The sequence below is a fragment of the Musca autumnalis genome, unplaced genomic scaffold (assembly GCF_047663935.1).
Source record: "Musca autumnalis isolate F117 unplaced genomic scaffold, ASM4766393v1 scaffold_3, whole genome shotgun sequence".
NCBI classification, from domain to species: Eukaryota; Metazoa; Arthropoda; class Insecta; order Diptera; family Muscidae; genus Musca; species Musca autumnalis.
Genome location: NW_027411866.1, coordinates 57,695,235 through 57,711,852, shown reverse-complemented (window position 1 = coordinate 57,711,852; position 16,618 = coordinate 57,695,235). Strand labels below are relative to the sequence as shown.

General features: G+C 33.6%; 1 protein-coding gene and 1 long non-coding RNA gene across 3 annotated transcripts in view; one reads left to right on the top strand and one right to left on the bottom strand.

Annotated features, from left to right (window-relative positions):
- LOC141399696 (uncharacterized) overlaps positions 1–16,618 on the top strand; it is a 55,083-nt gene that overhangs the window by 22,453 nt on the left and 16,012 nt on the right. The gene's annotated exons all lie outside the window — the stretch shown is intronic.
- LOC141399689 (uncharacterized) overlaps positions 1–16,618 on the bottom strand; it is a 132,512-nt gene that overhangs the window by 113,168 nt on the left and 2,726 nt on the right. The gene's annotated exons all lie outside the window — the stretch shown is intronic.

The following is a 16,618-nucleotide window of genomic DNA, read 5'->3' as shown; positions in this document are numbered from 1 at the left end:
TCTTTACTGTCAATCCCAATTGAGATAAGGATATCAATTAGTTTGTCGTGTTACACTGTATCAAATGCTTTCTCATAGTCGACAAAGCATATGAAAACATCTTTCTGTACTTCTCGGCATTTTTGGATTATAATTTGCAGGGAAAGTAAGGCTTTACAAGTACCCGTACCTTCTATAAACCCAAATTGTGATATGCCCATGTATTTTTCGCATTTTGGATAAACACTCTTGTGTACTATCCTAAGAAATATTTTTAAAGCATGACTCATTAGACTTATTAGCCTGTAGTCATTGCATGATTTGGCGTAGCTTTTCTTGGGTATGGTTACAAATGTTGATTTTAACCAATCTTGAGAATATATTCCTGTTTCATAAATCGTATTAAAAGTATTGTTAGTTGCTCAATATTGTTAGATTCTATAAGTTTTAATATTTCTGATGGAATCTCATCAGGCCCGTCGATTTTTGTTCTTAAGTGATGCTATAGCGGACTCTATTTCACTTCTCGTTATAGGGGTTCCAGAATGTTGCAATTGCACATCTTCGCTGTTGTCTGATCGGCTATTATCTGTGAACATTCGTTACTATTGTATAAGACATTTGGATGTCTTTTCCTTTAGTTTTTTATGTAAATTGAAGTCGTCGTGTAGACTCTGAAGCTTTTCGATTTCTTGACACTGAAAATTTAGTTGTTTATTTTTGGCAATTCAGATTTCGGCTTTTATTTCCTTATTGATGTTGTGATACAATTCGTAATTTTGATTTCATCCAATTATTGTAGTATTTCATTTGTCATCCAGTCGTTTTTATTTGGCTTATTGTATTGCCAAGGCTGTTTTCGGAGATTGATTTCATAGCATTTTTTGCTCTTTCCCACATGTTTTCCACATCGTTTCTATCAACACTAGATAGTTCTTCGTTTATCTTCTCTTTTACACTCGCTTTAATTCGTAGATCTCCTAGCAGTTCTGCATTTAGCTTTTTCCGAGTATTTTTCTTGTTAGCAGATATTTTTATCTTAAGCTTCATTAATAGAAGTATATGATCTGATGGGACATCTGCCCCAGGATATGTTGAGGTTTTTGCTACCGACGAGCTAAAGCGCCGATTTATTAATATGTAATCTATTTGATTGCGTACGATGTTTCCTGGCCTATCTTGCGACGATTTCCAGGTGTATAATCTTCTCGCCGAAAGGCTGAACATTGTATGTCACTTTGAGGTTGAATTCTTAGCAGAACTGAATCAAGCGGTCCCCTCTTTCATTTCGTTCTCCTAGTCCATACAACCCTGTTATACCGGGAACAATCCCACTGCCAATTTTTGAGTTACAATTGTAATTTCATGGGGCTTTGTTAGTTTCATCCACTCTTCTAACCTAAAGGATGAGGATATAAAAACGTTGCCGACTGAGAAAGGAGTGTACCAGGCGGTACTTAGAAAAATCATTTGCTACAAGAAAATTGTGCGTTGAGAAAAACTGTTCAAGAAATATTTCACCAGTATATAGTGAAAGAAAACTGTCTTATTACAGTAACTTTCTTTTTTGAAAAATAACTGGAACCGATCTTAACATGGTTTTCCATTAAAAATCATAATTCGCTTTGCGTCGCTTCACTTTGAGTCACGTTTTCTTGGAACGTATTAACGACACAAATGTCGCAAAGTTAGTTATTTTTCTTAATATTATTTTTTTTTTTTAATAGGACTAAAACCCCATGTGGACCCAGCACCAGAAGCAATGAGAATATCGTAAATTTACCAAAAACCGGTCGAAAAAAGAAATGTTAAATATATTCAGTGTTTTTGCTGTACATAAATGTTAAATAATAATAAACATAAATGTTAAATAATGTTTTTATATTAATATTTCTTTCCTAAAAACGAATTAACAGGACCTTGATTTTGTTTAAGATCAACCTAAAAGCAGTTGTTTAGTCCGCACTATAGGGACTTGGGGGAAACAAGTGTAGCAAGACTCCCCAATGGAGCCAGTACCCCCAATGCGTACGAGTGGCCGTCAATAGAAATGAAAAGAAATAGAAAATAAAACACGATAGTTTTAATAAAAGGTTTGGCTCAACTGCCGGTGTTTATTATTGGTAAACAATATTACCTTTAGGAATTAAGTACAACGATATGTACAATGCTTACAATAAAGCGCGGGTGTTGCTTGCGATTCAAGCTGTCGATCGATCGTTTATTATTATGTTTGGTGTGTATGTTGACATCTGCATAGATGCTTCAAAAGGGCGGTTGTCAAGTGAATATTCGTTGAAATCTCTCATACTATTACAGGGGTGTAATAAATAGGAATTAGGAGATTTCAACGAATATACCTATGCAATTCATAGGGCCAATTAAAAGTGGTAGAATCAGTTCTAACTTAAACAGCAGTAATGAGTAATATTCGAACTCCAAATTTGACAAATGTTGGCCGAACTCCATTTATGGTCCGAATATTCATTTCATTATAAAAACAACGCATCAACGCTGTTTTGGAAACTTTTAATGCATTGTAACGTCTTTGTATGAATTTTTTAGCAAATCTGTGTATATTTTCAGCCGATTTTTGGTACTTTATGCACCAAGAGTCCAAAAATAAGATCAAATTTTGTACATATGTACGTTCGATTTTTATGTCGATCAACGTTTAATAAATTTTGTTGAAATCGGTCCACACACGTATAAGTTCCACTTGATTTCATGTGGTACCCATGAAGAACTTTTTATCCTAGTAACAACAATATACATCCCCCAATTCCATTTTATTTCATAGTTATTTAAATAGAGTAAAATAAAGCGTGTAACCTTTAAAAACATCTGTCAAAGATTGGACATCTACTATACAAGTGAATTTATGTAAGTTGGCTTACGAATATCAAGGCCGTAAAGTTGAAGAGGTCATTTTGAATCATTATATGTAGACATCGGATTTTTGCATATTTTTGAAAATTATAACGTATGTATTACTAATTGTTTTCAATATGACATCGAATTTCTATCATTGGAAGAATATAATTTTATAAGATAACATAATTACATTTGTTTGAAATTTCAAAAATATGCAATATGGCTCTATTCCAATTCTTTAGCACAATTTTAAATCGAATATGTTAATATTTAAAGTTCTTAATTTCGTAAATTTTCACAACTTTTTGTAGGACTCGTTTGTATAGCCACAACAATGAACTGGTCAATTGGACCCTATTTGCGGAAACAAAGATCTCTCGAGTGACACGGGCTAACAGATCGGCATAAAATTGCATATAAACGTTTTTAGATAAAATAAAAATTAGTGTGTAGGCGTTCCAAAAATAAATTATTTTGGTCCCCCAATATACATACATACACTGTTGTGCGAAATAATAGTGCCATAGTCGTTACAATACATTAAATGTCTCTAAAAGACTTCCGCAAAGTGTGTTATGGCACATATTGCATTTTCATATTTAAATAAGATCCCATAAATAAAGTTCAATCAACATTTGTCCAATTTGGAGTTCGATGTTGTATTGGACAGGGCAGATGATTGGGTCTGTTAGAAGAATAGAGCTAACTCAAGGTAACAATTTCTTAAGAAAATTGTAATTTGATCATCAAAATCTTAGTAATGAAGTAAGTTATCCTTCCCAGCATTATTTTCCATGATAAATCTTCAGAGTTCTACAATTTAGAACTCGGAAGGGAAATGAAAACACATACCGACCCAGAAATAAAGTAAGTGCCCTCCCTATAAGGACTTCGAATATACCGTAAATATTTCTAAATTGTATATTATCAACAATAGGCATATGATAACCTTTCTTCATTTTGGCTGGAGAGCCTTATTTTCGCCTTGTAGTTGTTTTACACACACACATATGTACATTTAATTAAATACTTATTATTATAAGATTTGAATTGTAATATTTTAAGATACATTTCCTTATTCGAAGAACACATTTGTAGTTTTTTTGCATGTTGTGACATTAATACGCCAAATGGCTTCTTCGCAACATATAAACAAAAATAAAATAAAATAAATAAATACATTTTTATTGGAATTGGCTAAACTATTAACAAAAATAAGAAAACACCGAAAATTGGTCAACAAACAACAACGTACGTGTTGTTTAAAAGCAGTCTAAAAGTATTTATTGGAGTACAAATCACGAGACTTTGAAATAAGCCAGGATACCAAACATCACATAAGTCTTGCGATCGACACAATTTGCACCAAACGACAAAAATTATAAGTTATAACTTTAAAGGCTTCAAAATATTTCGAATGAAACTTAGGTTACATTTGTTGAAAGTAAGTCCAAAAAATCAGTTAGTTTTACCAGGAGAAACGGAAAGAGACAAGAAAAAAAGCGTTAAAGTAGCAAAACCTAAAAGTAGCAAAACCTTCAAAATAAGAACATAAGATAATTTGTTGGGCATAAGTTTTATGGCAACCGAATGTCCTTAATATAAACAAGTAAAAAAATGTAGTAGGCCGACTTACGTTGGAAAAATTATGGATGCACTAACAGGTTAAGATATCAGCCATCTTATAAATAATATCGATCCATATACATAAACGACCAATATTGTTTCATGGTATTACATCACTCTTGAAAAATACCTATACCTACCATTATCGTAATTTTCTTTAATGTAAAAACTTTAGCATAACGTCGACTTTTTGTCGCATGAAAAAAAAATGTATTTCATTCTACACAATCGAAAGTTTCCACCCCTACCGAGGGGGTGACCTCCCATTTCATAGGGATCGCGTACACACCATGATCCGCATCATGATGGGGTATGAGAAGGAAATCGAAAACCAGCTACAGAATCTACTACATCAGCCAGTTAGTTAAACGTTAAAGGATACATATACTACTCATTTAAAAATAAAATTATGTTATTTTTTATAACTTTTAAATTCATGCCAAAATCTACATTACAGTATAAAGAATTAAAACCGGCACACATTTTACTAATTGGTTCGCCCTTTGAATAATTCATAGTATTCATCATAATGCGTCTACGTTTTAATGTAGGCAATCGAATTAATTTTGATCTGCTAGTGTAGGAAGGCAACACAAAATCGCTATTCCAATAAAGACCCCTTAGTGCAAAAAGAAGAAATTCTTTTTGCACGGATTCGATTTTGTCAATGTATATTTCATAATGGGGATCCCATACCACGGAAGCATATTCTAAAATAGGTCTAACAAGAGACGTAAAAAGTTGCTTTGTTATATACGGGTCAGAGAATTCTTTAGTCCATCGTTTAATAAACCCTTATTTACCACAGATATTACATGGCCATTAACATTTAATTTTGGATCCATTAACACACCGAGACCAACAAATGATTCTAATGTCGATAAAGCAGAACCATTAATATTGTGTTGCCTTATCAATGAGGAAGATCTGGAGAAACACATATGTTTAAATTTGTTTAAATTTAAATCCATACAATTCAAGTTACACCATTGGAAAAGGAGTAAATCAGCTTGCCTTTCAGAATTAGTGATAAATAACTTGACATCGTCTGCATACATTAACACTTTGGAATGTTCAATTGAGTTTGGCAAATCATTGCGATCTATTTTGTAAATAAGATGCTACTCACTTGACTAAATTTGCATTAAAGCCAATATAATCTAGTTTATATAGCAAAAGCTTATAGTTGACCCTATCAAAAATTTTGCTAAAACCTGTATAGATTGTGTCAGTCTGACTACGATTACGGAATCCTTTTATTACCGTTGATGTAAATTGTACCAGATTAGAACGGTGGAAAAACTACTGCGAAAACCATATTGACTTAGCATAGGTTGAATTTTGTGTGAAACTACAGTCGAAATTAATTATTCAAACAATTTCGGAATAGAACTTAATTTTGCAATTCCTCTATAGTTCGACACATTTGTTAGGCTTCCCGGACTTGTGAAGGGGTATTATATATGACTTTTTCCATAAATTGGGGAAAATAGCCAAATTTAAGTGAATAATTAAACAATAGTGCTAAAGGGATGTCTAATGTATTTCAACAATGCTTAAGAATTGTACTTGGTATACCGTCTGGAACTGGACTTTTAACAGATTTTAATCTTCGTAGACTTTTGGAAACATCTTGACTTTGTAAAAAGGGCATATAAATTTAGTCGATCTGAGATAGCTTGTAAGGATATGAATCTTGAAATTGATACGTTAAATTAGTATAGGTTGTAGCAAAAAAATTGCAAAACATTCTACAATATCAGAGTTGTTGACAAATTCTTCATTTTGAAATTTCAGTAAAGAGGGTTATAAAAAGATTTAGAATTGTGTTTAAAATCATCCTTAATCTTGTTGACGTAAGCATTGTACAACCTACGAGATTCCAAGGTATACTTAGACCTAGACACGGAATTATTAGCATAGTCTACCTGACTTGTTATATTTTCGAAATAGTTTGTTTTTTGATATTTTGATCTTTGATAACTCAGATGTTATCCAAGGACATTTATCACTATTTTTAATTTTAGTTATTGGAACACATTCTAACAAAAACATATTTAAGATGTTATAGAACTTATCTATTGTAAGATCTAGGTCAGTATAGTCCGGTCAAAATAGACATGCGTATAAGGGGGAAATGGCAAAAATTCCCACAAAGCTGTATTTTGGTGGAGAGCTAGGTTTGGCCATTAGAAGCAACGTCCTAAAAGTCCCCATCGATCCCATGTGTGCAAAACAAGTTATTCGGGGTTAAAGGTCATTTTTGGAGGCATTATTCAGTTTTTTTTTTTTTAATTTTTCTCAAAAACGGTAAGACTTAGCAAAAGTCGGCTAAAGTAATAGTTGTAGATTCAATAATTGTCTACAAGAGTGGTCTTTATGATTCTTAAAAAAGACTTACCATTTTCGAGATATCGCGATCTAAAGGTCAAATAAAAAATTAGCCGCGTAAGTACATTGTGAGGCGAACCGGTTAAAGTAACGACACTATGTGTTAGATACTTCCGTAAGCTTTCAAACGATATCCACTTTGCAGTAATCGGTTCAGTAGAACCGGGTCTTTCTGGTCGAATAACCGGCGAACCGGATCCGCAACCGTTGAAAATTATACATTTCCGTAATCAGCGCAACAATCCCTACCTTCGGACAAAACTTGAAAAAAAATCTGAGAGTTTTCGTTGGGGTCGTTCCCGTTGGGCTTTCGATTACACATGTGTGTTAACTGGGCTATTTTTGCTTAAAATGACTTTAACATTGAATAACTCTACTAAACACGCTCCTATTTTGTTGGATTTTTTTTTAGAAGATAGCTTTAATTTCGTTCTTCAAGAAAATATATATTTTTTTGGGGGACAGACCCGATTACTTCGCTTATTTTAGCCGGTTCGTCTGAATATGTGCATATTTCCCTTATAAGTGCATAAAAATCATGTGTTTTTTAGAACAGTTATATCTCAAGAACGGTTCCTTCTAGATCAACCGTTTTCAAAAAATAAATCCGAAAACCTAAAAACCCTTAAAATTTGGCCTTTGACCCCGAATATTTTTTTGCACACATGGGATCGATGGGGACTTTTAGGACATTGCTTCTAATGGCAAACCCTAGCTCTCCACCAAAATTCAGCTCTGTGGGAATTTTTGCTATTTCAATGTCTATTTTGACCGGACTAGTATGGCTCTTACAATAACAGACAGAGGCCCAATTAATAGACGAAATAAGGGAATTGAGCTTTCGAAAATCTGATTTTTTTTTTTTTTTTTTGAAGTTAGGAACATTTTTTAGTGAATTTGACTGGGTTTCTGTAAGGGATTAATTGTGGAACATGGATAAGCATATAGTAGCAATGAGAGCCAATTAACAGAAGGCATGTTAAAATCACCAAGAACTATAATTCGATCTGTTTCATGCATTGTTTTAATAATTGAGTTTATTGCAGATATACATATGTTGCTTATATAACTCGAGATGGAAGGAAGGGGGAATGTAGCAGCAAGTCACAAATAATTTAAATTTGCCAAATTCAATAGATATGATTAAAAGTTCAATATTAGGAAAATTACTTAATTCAATCAAATTAGCAGGAAACATTGTGTCCACTGCAATTAGGACACCACCTCCTTTTTATCTTTACGATCTTTTCTAAATATCTGATATTTTTGACATAATATTTCAGTATTATTACGAAGAATACTATAACATTATAATCAAAATCAAAGCTATCAGTAAACAAGCGAGTCAATTTTGTTTTTAATCCCCTCACATTCTGATAGCAAATAGAAATTAGGCTAAATTATCATTTTTCTCCACAAATTCCTTAAGAAATAAATGCATTAGCAGGCCAAAATTCCTTCGACATTAATTGCGAAAAAATATTTTGATGCATCACTATTTTCAATTAGAAGATTCATGGCCGCAAGGCTAAACACAAGTATTAATGTTGTATGAAATGCTTATAACCAATTAAAACCTGAATCGACTCGATTTCAAGAATCGAAATGGTATATACATATATATATATATATATATATATATATATATATATATGAAGAAAAGACAACATTTTTTAGTTTTCCATAAAAAAAAATTAAAAAATTTTTTTTAACCTACATGAAAGATTTTTGGTACATAGATTGTGAAAAAAATCCCATTCTTAAATCTGTTTGAGATACTAATTTTGGTTGTTGCGCGCAAATGTTATGGCGGTTTCAATTCTGATAAAAAGAAAAAAATCTTTAAAAGACTCTAATCATTATATCGAGAAACTCTCTTAATTAGGGGCTCCCTACATACTATATGTTCACTGAGGTCCCATAACTTTAGTGAAAAAGTTGTAAATTTTCGCGGAAATTAGGAAAGCATTCAAAACAATTGGTAGTTTACATCTTGTTCTAATAAAATTCAAGCTGTTTATGCATCTGAAAAATATATAAAAAATATGTACGTAATCTAAACATCGCGAAGATTCAAATGAAACCAAAACTATACAAATCCGTTTAGCGGTTTGCATATTATAGCAAAAAACAAAAAATATATTGAGGAAATTTATACAATTTTTGTAAGAGAAAATATTTATTAAAATTTATTTTGTGAGTTAGTTGAACAAAATGTAAGAAAAATAGGTCGGAGTTTTTCTTCTATTTTAATTAAATTTCACGCAATAAATCACATTTTTTATTCTAATCACTTCTCGAAAACACGCTAACATCTAGCAGAAGATATGGATATCTTTCAAATAAATGTTGGGTTCCTTTAAATGGGGTATAATCTTGAAATAAAATTGTATCGGGTAATGTTCATTTTGAAATGCGTGTAAATCGCGAAATCCTCAAAATCACTTGATGCGCATGCGGTTTACCAATACAGCGAATTCTTCTCTTTTAATTTGTACACATTCGCCAGGATTTACTTTGGCCGCTAAGATGTAGCATCGTCTGCAGTTTAGTGTGCAACGAATTGTATAACGCTTATATTTTGCACAAACTGCATACACTTTTTATGCGCATCCGATTTCACTATCAACCGTGAAAAAATACATCGATCTAAACATATTTCAATAAAATCCATCAAGAACCGTGGATGTAGCATCACACAGTATTTTTTGGATAAATCGGATATAGCTCGCACGCCACTAAATTTTTCAAACCGCTGTTTTCGCACAAACGCGAGTGATGATTCACTTTCTTCATTGAAATGGAAACGATCCACAGAAAACGCGAATTAGTCAGCGATATTTTGAAAAACATTTTCGCAAATTTTTCAATTTTTGCAGTAGCCATTTCCGCCATTCTAGTAGATGGATTTTTATGATCTGTGATTCATATGATCCGGATCGTCGAAAAATTAAAATATCGCGGGGTACCAGCACACTCAAAACGATATTGTAAATACTGTACCCAAAAAATAGGTTTTTTAGAAAAAATATCACACTAAATTTTGGCCTTTGGCAGTAGATTACTCTGCTGCTGTGTGGGCTACATACTCAATATACATATCAGATTATGCGAAATCGCGAGTTCTTTAATCCTATAATTGGTTTTTCGAAATATCCGAATGCGCGTCCCAGTTACATAAAAAATACAAAAAACAGCTGAAATCCGGCTTCAAAATGTCAGCATCCATAAAAGGTGGATGCAGTGGAAATTTTGGAAAGTGATACATTAGAAGTGTAATCTTCATTTTGTATTCTCCTCCTTTTACTTTGGACAGATGTCCGCCATTTGAATGGTTTAATCAGAAATCGAATAGCAATGTAAAAAACCTGTTTAGCTTCAACGTGTTTTTACCTATGCTTTTTCCTTTACGCGGTCGTAACTACCACGTAAATTAAATTTTTTTGCTAAATTTTTGAGCTTTGTACAAAAACATCTAAATTAATCCAGCAATAGTCATAGTTACTGGTAAACTACAATAGTTCGCGTATTATAATAGTGCAAACCTTGGCTTCATGGAAACTAAAAAATTTTGACTTTTCCTCATATATATATATATATATATATATATATATATATATATATATATATATATATATATATATTGCTTGGCAAAAGTCCCTTATTTTAATATATTTTTAAAATCCATTTTCAATTTTATTGCCATACGAGTCGAATGTTTTTTTTCATCACAAACCTGATTAATACTGGTGTCAAGTCTTTGTAAAAATCGTCACACCCAACATCCATTTCGTTTGGCTCAGGAAGGATTACAAACAATGACATTGTGGGTGTTGTGAAGAAAGAAGAATTCATTTTGCAATTAAATTGTACAGATCCACTAACCAAAGGGGTATAGAATTGAGTAAGTTTGGAGACCAGTGAAATATTTTATATAACGTTTTTCTGCTTTTTTAGGCGTGGGTAGGGCTGACTTCCGTATCGTCATATGCTTTGTGTTGTTTAAGCTTCGTCAAAATATTTCAGTTGCACGCTCATGCATTACTTCTTGAAAATGCAACTAAATGCATGAGAAATAAAAATTATACATGTTTGCTTTTTACCTCCGTTAACGATACGGAAGTCAGTCTAGTTGTATCTTGAAATATAGCTATGAACGCCGACATTACACATTGTCGGCTGGTGGACCCGGACAGATGCCCTACAAGAAGAAAATATTATGCTCTTGAATAAAGTTATGGCATTCTGAACTTAGCACAACATGGAGGACACGATATAACTGACATGGGCTTACGGAAAGAGAATTGGCGACATATCTAGGATAATTTGACCGTGACCCTAGTGGAACAGTCGAGAAATTGAGGAAGCGGTTTGTGCAATTTCTTGGAGAGCAGCATGACCCAAAACGATGAGCCAAACTACTGAATTTGCCACTTTAGCTTATCCTTCCTTTAACATCACAGCTAAAGAAGGGCAAACATTGGAAGTGGACAGAGGACCAACACACTGCCTTTCGGTAATATTTGCCGTTATTGCCGGCATTTGCCGTTATTGCCACAAGTGGCAATATGGGCGGCATTACCTTTAATCATTTACCTAACTACGTCTTCCGGTAATATTTGCCGTTATTGCCACAAGTGGCAAGTTATCACTGACCATCTGTCGCTGAAATGGTTGAACTCCATTGATACCCCCACCGGACGCTTGGCAAGTTGGGCACTCGAGTTGCAGCAGTCCGCAGGAGAAATGTTAGTTACGATACCAGAGGAGCCGTGGGCAACTGAGTGCGCAGATTTTGTCGGACCCTTACCGCGAACGACACACGGGAATACCATGCTGCTAGTCTTGTTCGACAGGTTTACCAAGTGGATATCAAAGAATCAAAAATGGCCGAAGATACGGCATTGCGATGTTTTATATATCTACCTTCGGGCATAGAAAATTCACCATTTTAACATTTAATATCACCTGAAATGTGGACTGAAGCTTCATATATATTCTTAAAAGATGCCTGCCATACTTTAGGTATAAGTAAAAATTGGGCATTGCAGGATGTAGCTCTGTTGAATATTAAACAAGTAAGTGGATCCCTAAACTAAAGATTTTTAAACTCCTTGTAATATTTGTTTATTCTTATTGTTCTTTACAGTCCGCTATAAAACTTTGGAGTGGTCGTGATGAATTACCTATTAAAATAGATTTGGATCCAGAATATCGTTATGATCATTCTATTTTCGCATGTCCCATTTTTCCCATTCTAAGACAGCAGACCACAAAAATAATCCCCCCAAAGCAATGGTCATACACTCAAATTTCCCTATTGTCCAGTGGAACAAAATGCTGAAGAGGCTCTAAAGATTTATTTTTAAAGAAAAAAATGCAAAACGCGTGTGTTTTTATTCTAATTTTTTTATTCAACGAGGCGTGATACTGTCTCTATACTTTAGTTTTTATTATAAACAAAAAATATTATTGTATCTACAGTTGGATTTTTGGGGTTTCAAGAAGTAGTGCCAATTTGGGTTTTCAAGATATATAGCCAATTTGTGTTTTCAAGAAGTATTGCCAATTTTGGTTTTCATGAAGTATTGCCAATTTGGGTTTTCAAGAAGTATAGCCAATTTGGGTTTTCAAGAAGTATTGCCAACTTGGGTTTTCAAGAAGTATTGCCACTTTACATATGAATATTTACATTTAAAGGTAGCCGATGACTTATAAAAGAAGGTCAATAGGCCCCCTACATTCCAGGAGATTATTAAAAATTTTCACAATTCTAGAAAGACCAAAGACACTAAGTTATCTTGATAGTAAAAAGGTTTGAAAAATACTTTACAACTCGAAATTTCCACAAGTTGCCAAACTCGACCTTTGCCTATCACCGATCGTAGCATATTTGTTGGATGTGTGTGGACTTCGCTAGATATCACTTCTTCAATACAAACTTTGTAGGTCATGTTAGCTCAATTATTTCATTCAATTTATACTTTCAGAAAAAATAACCACCCTCCTCATAAGACAACAATAAACAGGAATATGCTTTTCGGTTCACGCTAATTAATAACTTCATGTTTACATACGAAAATTTCTATAATTTTTATAACCAAGTCAACATTACATAATTGTTCAGTATGGGATCTTTAGTGCCGTTTTTCGAAATCTTTAAAAAAAAACTTTCTAAGTATTAATGGCAAATAAATAAGTAAAATTGCATAGACACTTTTTTGCGTGTACCAGCACAAATACCATTGTGATTAAGAAGTTGTATAAAATTCAAACTATTTTTGAATTTGATTGATTTTGGGTGTGGTGTGCTTATAACATATACTAGATGTACTGTTACCAACTAATGGGCAACTAGCATAGACAACAAAATAAATTTTGGGAGAAAATATTCAGAACATCTTATCAAACATCAGAATAGTTTCCGATTTTCAGATAAAACATCTGGAATTGTTTAGTATTTGTTCCGAAATTTTTCAGAATCTCAAAACAAATCTTCGAAAAGAATTCGATTTTCCGCAGGTTTTCGGATATTTCTTCAGAGTGTTGTCCAAAAATGTTTCGAAAATCAAAATTTCTCTCAGAAATTTTCACAAGATTTCTTTCGAAATCTAAACGAAGTCGTCTGGAAACTCGAATTTCTCTCGACAAAACGTTCCGAATTCTACGACCCGCTTCACACAAAAAAGTAGTACATGTTTGCGTGCGAATGTGGAATCAGAAATGGAGACTTGTGCAGAGATTTCCTTCGAATTCGGTACGCTCTGAACAATAATTGTTTAGTGGAAATTTGTATAAAATTTAAACTATTGTTTGAATTTGATTGATTTTGGGTGAGGTGTGCTTACAACATATACTAGCTTTACTGTTACGAACTACTGGGCGACTGGCATAGAAAACAAAATCAATGATAAAATTGTAATTTATTGTCACAGCACTGTGTCCGCGATTGTGTGAGCAAAAGTTTAACCGAATAAAGCAGAATGTAGAAAAAATCTATTCAACTTTTTAATGTAATTACATTAAGCAAACGAAAGGCGGTACAAGCACACAAAGAAAGAAAAAGAAACAATGTCGGTGACAATAACAACTAAGAATGAAGTAAGATGAAGAAAATTAATGCGAAGCCAAATGTGCAAACCCCAAGGTGCATATGTGTATCTGCATACATATATATATATATATATATATATATATATATATATATATATATATATATATATATATATATATATATATATATATATATATACATAGTGAATTTCTGGACAAATGCCAAAGAGTTTAACGGAGCACCGATATTAAAATGCCCAAACACAGGTATCCCCCTCCCAACCGATTTTACATTGTACGAGTTTTGTGAAGCACATATTCAGCTAGTCTCTAGCATCTGATCATCAATCTAAGCATTTATACATGATGCCAAAATAATTCTACATAAAAAAGAGAATTTATTTCAAGCAATCAGTTCTTTTCCCCACCCAGACACTCCATATATTTTCATATAAACAAACAAAATCAGAGACTTAAGTCCCGTATAAACCCGTATAGCGTATTACCTATGAATTTTATAAGAAACTAAGCAACAACGATGTGGTAAAAATATATATGGAATAAAGTTACGGTTGAGACCTAAAAACCCCAGAATCGGCGGTTTGTGAGACCACAAGGCCATGTGTCGTCGAGATCAAGTTATTGTGATGCGGGTGTTGCTAGTAGTACACAAAATACTAAAGATATGAAATTTGTAAAGTTGACGAACCAGCGATCTTTAAGGACAAATATAAAGCCAAAATGGGTGCAAATCAATATTCGGCTGATGACCGATTCTTTGGACGGGGACGGCATAGGGGAAACTCTGAAGACTATCGAGGATAGCTTAGAGAAATAAAGTAGGGTCCCAGCAAAATGTTCGATGACAAATCATGAGTTGAATCATGGGTGCAAGTGACATGTCATAGGTGAAAATTTAGGTGAATCACCAATGGCATTTACAAGGGAGTGACACACACTTTCACCAATTCATTGTCATAGCATTTTGTATCAGTTCATTGTCATTGCATCTTGCACCAGTTCATCATCATAGCATCTTGCACCTGTTCATTGTCATGGCATTTTGCACCAGTTCATTGTCTTAGCATCTTGCACCCTTTCATTGTCATGGCTTCTTGCACCAATGCTTTGGATCCGGATTTTCGCCAATCATAAATACAATTTGCAATACAATTATGTAATTTGTTGAATTAATAAGAATACAATGCACAGATGATTTGTATCGCCAAATGTTATTTTTCTTTATTTTGTATGTAATTTTCAAAATTATATATTATATTAATCTGCAATATCATATTTATCTCTTCCGATGGCTGCAAGATATTTCTTCCAACTTGGGGTTCCGTTTTTCCAATGTTCGAAAAATTATGTGTCAATCTCGCACCAGGCTCATCGTTACCATGTTTTGGTGGTCTCATTTATACATATTTAGATGGATTTTATTCTAAACAGAACATGTTGTTACATAATCCGAACTAATAATATATTTCCAAACGCACCGATCTTCTACTTTGCTTCTCTAACTTTGGATGCCATGTTTTGTGATATCATATTGAACTTGATCTTTCCATTGGAGTTTTGTTCTTCCCTCGGGTGGCGTAACGTCAAATGACTCATGTTAATATACCGGTGGCATCTTTATCCATCCTGTTGACATGGCCCAGCCAACTCAATAATTGGAGCTTGATATGTTTTACTATATCGGTGTTAGTCGCCTGGTGGAGCTCCTGGTTTATAGAGCGGGTCTTTTTCATACTTCTTTTTAATATCCACAAAACGAAACAGGTTTCCAAATAAAAAATATATTTTTCTTTTGTTTCATATCAATTTTTAGTTAAAATAGATAAATTTTCCCACTATCGATCACTTTCATCTGACTTTTATTTTAATTTTAACAATTACTTCTGCAAGTACACAATTATTCGGGTACATGAGTATTTGATAATTTATTGTGCGGGTACTTATCAATTTATTTAGACTCATGACAATATTATGACAAAGATAGGATCTTTACCCACTTCAATTTCACTCATGAAAATTCGATGAAAAAGATCGGATCTTTCAGGACTTCAATTTAACTCATGAAAATTCGATGAAAAAGATCGGATCTTTCACGACTTCAATTGCACTCATGAAAATTCGATGAAAAAATCGGATCTTTCACGACTCCTTTCGCACACATGCAAAAGAACCAGTGAAATCATGATTTCACATGGAATCATTTCCATTTAATTTTGCTGGGGTACTTCCAGACCAACTGAACATACTCCAGAAGAGCGGAATCAGGATATACTCCTGAAGGACATGATACTCAACTTGACCCTAACTGATGACTAGCTGGACACTACGTTTATACCAGCCAAGTCTACTGGGGAAGATGATAGTAAAATGGAAGAAGGAAGTATGGACTCTGATGCTCAAATGGCAGCAAGCCCAGATCCAGGTAGTCGTATTTCGGCACATGCCGCCGAAAAACTTCAAGGCCAGGATGCAATAGGATCATTGACTGACGATGGGGAAGGAGGTTTTAACAACATTCAATGACCCTAGTGACAGAACTTTCAGAGATGTTAAGAATACAAAGCACTATAAACGTGATGTGACGTATCTACGCAAATTCGTGGCACGAAAATCATATTGAACAGAAGGAGGTCTTTTTCATAAGAAGTAAGCTGAGATACATCAAGAAATTTCA